The following is a 9,949-nucleotide window of genomic DNA, read 5'->3' as shown; positions in this document are numbered from 1 at the left end:
GGGGCCTGCAGGAGGCAGCCGATCAATGATTTTCTCTCATCATTGATGTTTCTATCTCTCCCTCTCCCTTCCTCTCTGAAATCAATAAAAATATTTTTTTTAAAAAGAAGTGGTATTTAGTAAGTTATATACCTATTTAGTGATATATACAACTTCATAAACACAATATGGCATTAAAAAGATGTAAAATAAGATTTGTATCATAATACAATATATGCCAAGTTAAAATACACACATACAATATATACATTAAGAATAAAAAAGGTAGCCCTAGCCAGTTTGGCTCAGTGGATAGAGCGTCAGCCCGCAGACTGAAGGTTCACAGGTTCGATACCGTTCAAGGGCATGTACCTTAGTTGCACACTTGATCCTGGGCCGTGGGCTGGGCGCTTGTGGGAGACAACCAATCTATGTGTCTCTCTTGCATCGATTTTTCTCTGTTTCTCCCTCTCCCTTCCACTCTCTCCCTCTCTAAAAAAAAAAAAAATCCATGGAAATATATCCTTGGGTGAGGATTAACAAAACCAACCATAAAAATTAAAAATGTAGAATGGAGGAACATAGAGTTGATAAAATAGGAATTGGGGTTAGGAATGGAAGTAGAAATGAAGAATGTAATAATATAAAACAAAAGAAGGCTTTTGCATTGACCAATAATAATGTGCCATGAATGAACTGAGGGTACCTTTAATTCAATTCAGTGAATGTGGAAACCAAAAAGGAAAGTAAAAATATTTTGTAAAATCTGAACAGTACTGGTAAACAAATCTCATAAGCCTTTGAATATACAAACTGAGGAGATTAAAAATGGTGGCGGAGTAAGTGGATGCTACACTGACACACTCCCAGGACCAAACTGGAATTACAACTAAAACACACACACAAAAATCCTCAGTAATCAACTGAAGACTATCTGGAAAGAACCCTAATAAACAAGGACAAAAAGTGGAGACTGCAAACAGAAAGATCGAAGTGCGGAAGCACAAAAGGGCTGGCCGTGCTCCCACAGACAGCAGCTGAAGTTCTGGAGAGAGATCTCAGCTGGGGAGGGTGGGAGGATTGCCACCGAGAACTCTGGGTCTAAACCCAAAACTGGGCCCCCCAGCCAAGAGCACAAGAACTGAGAAAGGTGCCCACATGACATCTGGCTGTGAAAAACTTAAGAGTTGCTGTCTGCCAAGGAGAGACAGCTGGAAATGCAGGCACCCCCTTAAAGGGCCAACACCCACAATTTCGTGTGCAGGCACTCACCTCAGGTTCTGGCAGAGGTAGGGCAGTGTGGACTGGAGCTGTATGAACACAAGCCAGGGTTTGGGGCTCTAGGGTTAGCGCTCAGAAGGCAGACACCCTGGTTTCCTGTGCTGAGTCATTCCCTCGCACTGAACAGGACAACTTTCTCAGACAGACCTTTGCTATCCAGGAGGTTTTTGCCTGGGGGAAGGTAGTTGCCACATCCCATTGGAAAACACTGGCCCCTCCCTGTGGAGTTTCTGAGGCCCATTAAGAGACTAAGAATAACAGTTTGACTCCAGGCAGAAGGAATTTCCCCACCCATTTGGAAAACTCTCACCAAACCTGTGGGCGATAGCCTGAGGCTACTCACAAATGAATACAAACAGTCTGCAGGCAGAATAGAGGTCTCAGGAGGCTTTGAGTATCTGCCTGATCTAATTAGTCAGAAACACCTTTTGACAATGTCCTGCACTAGAGAATAGGAGGCATAGCAATCTACTGAACACATTCACAAACCCGAACAGGCAACCAAAATAGAGAGACAAAAAAAATAACGCCCAGACGAAAGTCCAAGAGAATTCTTCAGAAGAAGAGCTAAATGAAGTGGAGATAAGAAATTTATAAGACATGGAGTTCTGAATAATGATGGCAAAGATGCTGAACATCATAAGAAAAGATATAGTAACTATGAAGAATGACATATCAGTAATAAAGAACACAGTTGAAGGAATATACAGCAGAACAGAGGGAAGCCGAGGATCAGATCAATGAATTAGAAAAAGGGGTAGAAAAAAATCACTCAATCAGAGAACCAAAAAGAAAAAAACAATTAAAAACCAAAAGGACAGCTTAAGTAAATTGAAGGACAACCTGAAATGTAACAATATTTGCATAATAGATGTGGCAGAAGGAGAAGAAAGTGAGCAAGGGATAGAGAATGTGTTTGAAGAAATAATGGCAGAAAACTTCCCTTATGTGGTGAAGGAAAAAGTCACACAAGTTCAGGAGGCACAGAGAGTCCCAAGCAAGAAGAACCCAAACAAGCCCACCCCAAGGCACATCATAATTAAAATGCCAAAAATTAAGGACAAAGAGACTCTTAAAGGCAGCAAGAGAAAAGCAATTTGTTACCTACAAAGGAGCTCCCATAAGGCTATCAGCTGATTTCTCATCAGAAACTCCACAGGCCAGAAGGGAATGGCATGAAGTACTCCAAGTAATGAAAAGCAAGGATCTGAAACCAAGATTACTATATTCAGCAATAGATGGTGAAATAAAGAGCTTCCCAGGCAAAAAAAAAAAAAAAAAAAAGAATAAAGGGGCTTATCACCACCAAGGCAGGACTGCCACTTTTTTAATCGGGAGGGAGATCATCTCTGCAGAGGCCCCTTGTGAGGAGCAAGGGGTCCCAGCCCCACACCAGACTCCCAACCCAGGCCCCCAGAGCAGGGAAGAGAAGTCCCCAAACTATGGGCTATAAAAACCTGGGGGGATTGGGGCTCAGTGACACAGAGGATGCTGAGACCCAGCTGTTCCTCTTAAAGGGTCAGCACACGAACTGAACTTACAAGGTCACACTTCCTCTGAGCTCCAGCACCAGGGTGGGGCTTAGGGGAAAACAGACACATACAAGTAGGAACTGGATTGTCCGGCATCGGGGCAGAACTCCGGGGCAGCTTTCTCTCAGACAAAGGTGCTCCCAGGGGTCATTGTTACAATGCTGGGACCTCCCCATCACAGGGCTTTCTGTTTGCTCTGCCCTGGTGATTCCCTGAGACTCCACCCCATCCAATTTGCAGCCCCACCCAACCTATGTACAGCAGCTTTTACATATGAATGGCCTGTCCTGGCTCAGGCTTCAGACTTTCCTAAATCTCTCAAACAAGCTGCAGCTGGGTCAGGGAGCTCCAAACCTATCAATAAGGGCCCAAGACCTAGCACTAGCACCAGCCTGCCTTGCTTCACAGCTGGACCTCACCTGGGCACTTCCAAACCTGATACAAATAGGAGGAATCTGCAGATCTCTCTGTAGCTCCTGCTGGGTGGCCCAGGGAGTGGCTGATTCTGCACTTCTCTGGAGACCCAAGAGCCAGTGCACCCAGTGGTCAGCATCAGATCATACCAGATTACAACTCTACACATCCACAAGTGACATGTTCAAGGGGCAGACTCAGTGAGTACCAAGGCCCCACTGAAGCAAGTCCTGCTCCATAGGGGTGTTTCCTGCACAGCAGCTCTCCCTCTGTAGTCACAGCTGGTCCTCACAGCCAACTGGCCTGGAGGTCAATTCCTCCCAGTGACACCAACAACAATCAAGACTCAACTACATGACTGTGTGCGCAGCCCACAAGGGTTGCACTTAGAGTGCCTGGCTCAGATGACTGGGGAGGCTGAGCCCCTGGGCCCTACAGAACACCTACTACACAAGGCCACTCTACCAATTCCAGGAGATATAGCAGCTCTACCCAATACATAGAAACAAACAGGGAAGCAGCCAAAATGCAGAGACTAAGAAATATGTCACAAATGAAAGAAATGGAAGAAAGCAAACTATTGGCTATAGAGTTCAAAACCACGGTTATGAGGTTACTTGAGAATCTTCTAGAATCTCCAAGGAACTTAGTGAGACTTTCAAGGATCTTAGTGAGAATGCCAAAAATATGAAAAAGGATCAGTCAGAAATTAAGCATACACTGACTGAATAAAGAATAATATACAGGGATTCAACAGTACACTAGAGGATCCCGAGAATCAAATCAACAATTTGAAATATGAGGAAGCAAAAACACCCAATCACAAGAGAAAAAAAAAAAGAATCCAAAAATATGAAGACAGTATAAGGAACCTATGGGACAACTTCAAGCATATCAATGTTTGCATTATGGGGGTGCCAGAAGAAGAGAGAGAGCAAGATACTGAAAACCTATTAGAAGAAATAATGACAGAAAACTTCCCCTACCTGGTGAAAGAAATAGACTTACAAGTTCAGGAAGCACAAGACTACCAATGCTGAAACCCAGCTGTTCCTCTTAAAGGGTCAGCACATGAACTGAACTTACAAGGTCACACTTCCTCTGAGCTCCAGCACCAGGGGGGGAGGAATCCAAACAAGAGGAATCCAAAGAGGACCACATCAAAACACATCATAATCAAAATGCCAAGGGCTAAAGACAAAGAGAAAATCTTAAAAGCAGCAAGAGAAAAGCAGTTAGTTACCTACAAGGGGGCACCCATACGACTGTCAGCTGATTTCTGACTGCAACAGAAACTATGCAGGCCAGAAGGGAGTGGCAAGAAATATTTAAAATGATGAATAGCAAGAATCTACAACCAAGATTACTCTACCCAGCAAAGCTCTCATTTAGAATTGAAGGTCAGATGAAAAGCGTCACAGACATGAAAAAGTTAAGGGAGTCTGTCATCACCAAACCAGTATTATGTGAAATGCTGAAGGGTATTCTTTAAGAAGAAGAAGAGGAAAAAGATAAAAAATATGAACAATAAAAAGGCAATAAATGCAGATATATCAACAATTGAATCTAAAAATCAAAATAAATGAATAAGAAATATAATGAACAAAACAAACTGGCGAATAAAATAGAATCAGAGGCATGGAAATAGAACAGACTGATGATTCTAGAGGGAAGGGGGTGAGGGGGCAGGAAGAGATTACACAAAGATCTTATATACATATATGCATTACCTAATGACACATACAGTAGGGTGGTGCAGGCCTGGGGCAGGGCAGGAACTGGGTGGAGGGAAGCAATGGGGGGTGAAAAACAGGAACATCTATATACTCAACAATAAAGATTACAAATAAAAAAATACAAAATAAAAGAACTGGAAACAACTAAAAAAATAAACTGCAATGCAAAAAATAAGGACACAACTGGATTTTTCACAAAACCACACGTATTCAATTTAAAGTACCTATCCTCTATTTTGAAATATATGTTTGAAATGTCTTTTCTTTTATGAAATTGTAGTGATAGGAGATGATATTTTTTAACATCCTTACTTGGCAAAATAAAAGTTGGCAACCTCTATGGAGTATCCAACCAATGTAAACATTTTTGCTATTTATAAAACCCAACGCTGTTTCAAACAAATACTGATAGTCTGAGGAGGGAATAGGTTTCCTGGAAAGAGCTGGCCCAGTGCATAGAATGCTAATCCCACATTCTGGAAGTTCCTATTTCACATAAATAGTCGGAACAGGAGCAACCTTTGCTCCGATCTCACTCTAGGGAGGGCCAGGACTTTTCTTAATGTGTCCCTAACATCTGTCCTACTTTCTAGTTTTTCTACCAATTCTTTCTGCTGGTTGTTAAATCCTATATAATAAAAGTTTAATATTCAAATAGACCAAACAACCGAAAAACTGGTTGCTATGATGTGCACTGACCACCAGGGGGTGTGTGCGGGACATGGCAGGCGTTGGCCACGGCAGAATGGTGGAGCAGGTGAGTGGGAGCGCCAGACCAAGGTGGGGCACCAATCGCTGTCTTCGGAGGGAACCTCTAATAGTTACTGAGAATTCTTTGCTCCTCTGTGCTGCGGTACCCGCCCGGCACTCGCACCTGCTGCCGGCACTGGCCCCACTTGCACCCACTGCCAGCGCCATCCCCACTCGCACCCGCAGCCAGTGCCGGAGCTTCTGCTCACACCTGCTGCTGGTGCCCAGCGACGGTCCCGATCACTCAGTGCCATCAGCAGGTATGAGTGGCAGCTGCCAGCCCCGATCGCCCCTTAGGGCTTCTCCACCTCCCCCTGCTCCTGAGGGGCAATCGGGGCAGCAGCCGCCACTTGCACCCGCTGCTGGTGCCGGCCCCAATCACTCTGTGCCGTCAGCCGGTGCAAGCAGGGCTGGTGCCATCAGCACATGGGAGTGGCAGCAGTGGGAGTGGGGCTGCCCTGCAGGCAGATAGGGGACCAGGGGTGCGGCGTGAGGGACCAGGTGGGGGCATGGTGGATGGGCCAAGACCCGCCCCTGTGCCCACCACAGCCTCGAGGCACACAGTTCCTTCCAAGGTACATGAATTTGTGCACTGGGCCCCTAGTATAAACATAAAATGATTGGGCTAGCCCTAGCCGGTTTGGCTCAGTGGATAGAGCATTAGCCCATGAACTGAAAGATCCCAGGTTTGATTCTGGTCAAGGGCACGTACCTGGGATACAGGCTCGATCCTGGTTGGGATGCATGTGGGAGGCAACCAATCAATGTGTTTCTCTCACATCGATGTTTCTTTCTCTGTGTCTTTTCCCCTCCCTTCCACTCTCTCTAAAAAACAATGGAAAAAATATCCTCAGATGAGGATTAACAAAAAACAAAACAAAACAATTTTTTTTAAATGATTGGGCTATCATGTCAACCTATTTCACAAGACTCTAAAGACAAAATAAGGAAGTAGAAAGATATAATAAAGTACTTTAGAATCCCTAGAATGGTAAAGACAAGAGTGTGTATAAGAGAAATAAATGAGCCTGGCCAGAGTTGAGGCCATGCCAGGTCCAATTCTCGGGCACATACCCAGGTTGCAGCTCGATCCCTGTGGCGGGTATGTAGAAGGCAGCCAATCAATGATTCTCTCTCATCATTGATGTTTCTATCTCTCTCTCTTCCTCTCCTTTCCTCTCTCTGAAATCAACAAAAACATTTTAAAAAGAAAAAATAAATTATTTAAACAAAGAGCACACAACCAAGATGAATGAAAGTATAAAACTATATATAGCCTCCAATTCAACAATGAAGTCTATTGTTCAATATAAGTTGTGAGCTGGTGAGATGGAATGCAAAATGAGTAAGTTTTTTCACAGAAACAAAATAGGGCTGGGTTCCAGGGCAGTCTGCATGAGCCTGTGAACCTAGATTATCCAAGAAATACCCCTAACTCAGAATTCAAAAACATCTCTGTCCCAACAGAGATGGCTAAATTTAGAAACAAGGAGATGAGATGCTCCCAAAGGATATTAATTTGTTCAATTTCCTTTGTAGACCAAACCAGCAGTTCCTTATACCACTTTAAGCTGACACAGCAGACAGCAGTGCTCTAAATTGCCCACTTCCTTCTATTACATATTGGGAATCAAGATTCTAGGAATGCTTTCAATTCCTTGGTCTTTCCTCCTCACATTGTTGTGCAACCCAAATTATGCAACTTACTCTGGGTCCCCAAGGATTCCGTAGGCTGTTCATGGTATGTTTTCATTTGCACAAGAACATATTTTTGCTCCCCACTCCCCAATCTTCTCATTCTCTAGGGCTTATTCCTAATGAGAGACTTTTGTTTTCTGTATCATAGATTATCAGTGGTATTATAACCCACGCACAAAACTAAATGAATTAAATCATCCTGAAGACCAAGTCAAGTCTTGGGTCCTATGCATTCAACTTGACAACTCAATTATGAAAGCAACTATTATAGCTGCCTGCATTCTAGTCAAATGAAAATTTTTACTCCCTTCTTGTTAGTAGTGTTTGAAACACGTTAACAACCTTATTGAGTTATCTTTGACATACAGAAATATGTTTAAGGTATACAACTTAATGATTTTATGTAAATGTATACATTGCAGGGGAAAAAATCACCATCAAGCTAAATAACCTATCCATAGTTACCCTAGTATGGTGCGTGTGTGTAAGTGTTGAGAACATTTAAGATCCACCCTCATTGAAAACTATTCTATTCAACAGAAAATACTCAATGAGGGAGGAACGCTTTTACCAGCATGGCAATGGTTTTATCAGAAGCCACATAAAGAGGGAGTCAAAAGGTAAAAAACAAACAAACAAAACAAAACACAAAGACCCACATAAAATTAAAAGCTTTGCCAAATAACTAAAATCAATTCATTCTGACAACAGAAACACAGTATCAATAGGTAGCATAATAGCTTTTGCCTCATCAATAGACATATGGTAATATAATAGCTTTTATTCTCATTAATCTGATTCAGATGTCTTACCCTAGCAACAGCCCATTTGCTACTACTGTCCCTGCTGGAGTGTACCTATGACTTTCGTGAACTGTCACAGGGCAATCAATGTGTCAAATTTTATTTAATGACAAAATTGAACTTCAACACTATGACAAGCTATTCTTTATTTTTTTAAGACTTGCACATATAAGAACACTAGTTCTGCCAAAGGAAACTATAAATTTCCCCATAAATTTGTCAGCTGGTTTATTAATAAAGGAATATACTGTTTGGTAAACAAAAAATCACAGGTGTCTCAGGTTCCGTTCCTATCTCCTCTGGCTAAGCTGCTGACGGAGGGGGTCCATCCTGCCCAGGCACTCAGTACAATGGGTAGGCAATCATGAGCTCTGGGACACTGAGACTCACCACAGCAGACGCAGCTCCTGAGTGCAGGCAGGGAAACATCCTGGGTGATCCTAAGAATAGAGCTTGCAGGATAATTACAGCACAGACAGAAGGAACCACTGACTGAACAGCCCCCGGGAGCACTGGATTGGCAAACTCTGCTAAACAAACACTGATCATTTTTAAGGCTGCAGATATATTTAAACCAATTTGCATTGCAGTTCATTTCACAGAAATTACTTCATAGCTTCAGGAATCCCTGTGAAATCATAGTTACCTGCACTACAAATGGATATTTATATGTAAGCAAACTAATGAATAATGAACTAACCACTGAACCATCATGTCGTCACACAGACTTGCATCAGACCAGCCTGGCTTCTCTCAGAGGCCATCAATTATTTCACTAAAAATGAACATGCTCCATTAGGGGTACCGGAGAATTCTGCTGTGTAATGAAGATAACCAGAAACTTAAATCAGCTGGCCATTCACATGACACAAGATTTAAATTGAACACCAGGAGTTAAAACTCGTAAGAAAACTAAATGGGCCCTGGCCAGTGTTTCTCAGTGGTTAGAGTGTCGCTCACACACCAAAAGGTCGCAGGTTTGATTCCCAATCAAGAGCACGTACCTGGGTTGCAGGTTCAATCCCTGGCCCCAGTTGGCCAGTCGGGCCCGTGCAGGAGGCAACCAATCGATCACATCAATGTTTCTCTCTCTCCCTCCCTCCCTTCCTTCCACTCTAAGCCATCAATGGGAAAAATATCCCTGGGTCAGGATTTAAAAAAAAAAGGAAAGACAGAAAACTAAATGGTAGGGCTCAGTTAACATGACCAACAGGCCAGCTACGTGGGAGAAATCCTACAGCAATCACAGCAGTATCTGCTTCCTGTGAACCTCTTTCGCAAGCCCAGTGTTTTCATCTTTTCTTACAATTTATAGCATTCCTGAGAGTCAACTAAGGACAAAGACTATCCTGCCAAATTTTAGTGAGAAGCACTAAGCCCATCAAAGTCACACTGTTAGTGAAGTTCCTAACAGTCCTCAGCATCATACAGTCACAGGCATGGAGTGAGCCCTGACCGAGGGATCGCCCCAGCCAGCACAGCCCCTCTCAGAGGTCCGAGACTGAGACCAGCCATTACCATGACGCGTTAGCTATCTCCAGGGGCGCTCACTGTGCCAGGCACGGGGCTCAGCACTACACTACTGGGAGTAGCATTTCATCTACTTCTAACCATTCATTCTCATTGTACAGATAAGAAAACAGGCTCAGAAAAGTGAACTTGCCAAAGTGACTCTGCATGTCACGGAGCTCGGCGTGAGCCCAGAGTCTGACTGCGAGCCCGGTTCTCAACGATTACACAATCCCGTCTTCCAAAA

The sequence above is a fragment of the Myotis lucifugus genome, unplaced genomic scaffold, assembly GCF_000147115.1.
Source record: "Myotis lucifugus unplaced genomic scaffold, Myoluc2.0 scaffold_117, whole genome shotgun sequence".
NCBI classification, from domain to species: domain Eukaryota; kingdom Metazoa; phylum Chordata; class Mammalia; order Chiroptera; family Vespertilionidae; genus Myotis; species Myotis lucifugus.
The sequence above is the reverse complement of the archived record's forward strand: the minus strand, read 5'-3'. Positions refer to the sequence as shown.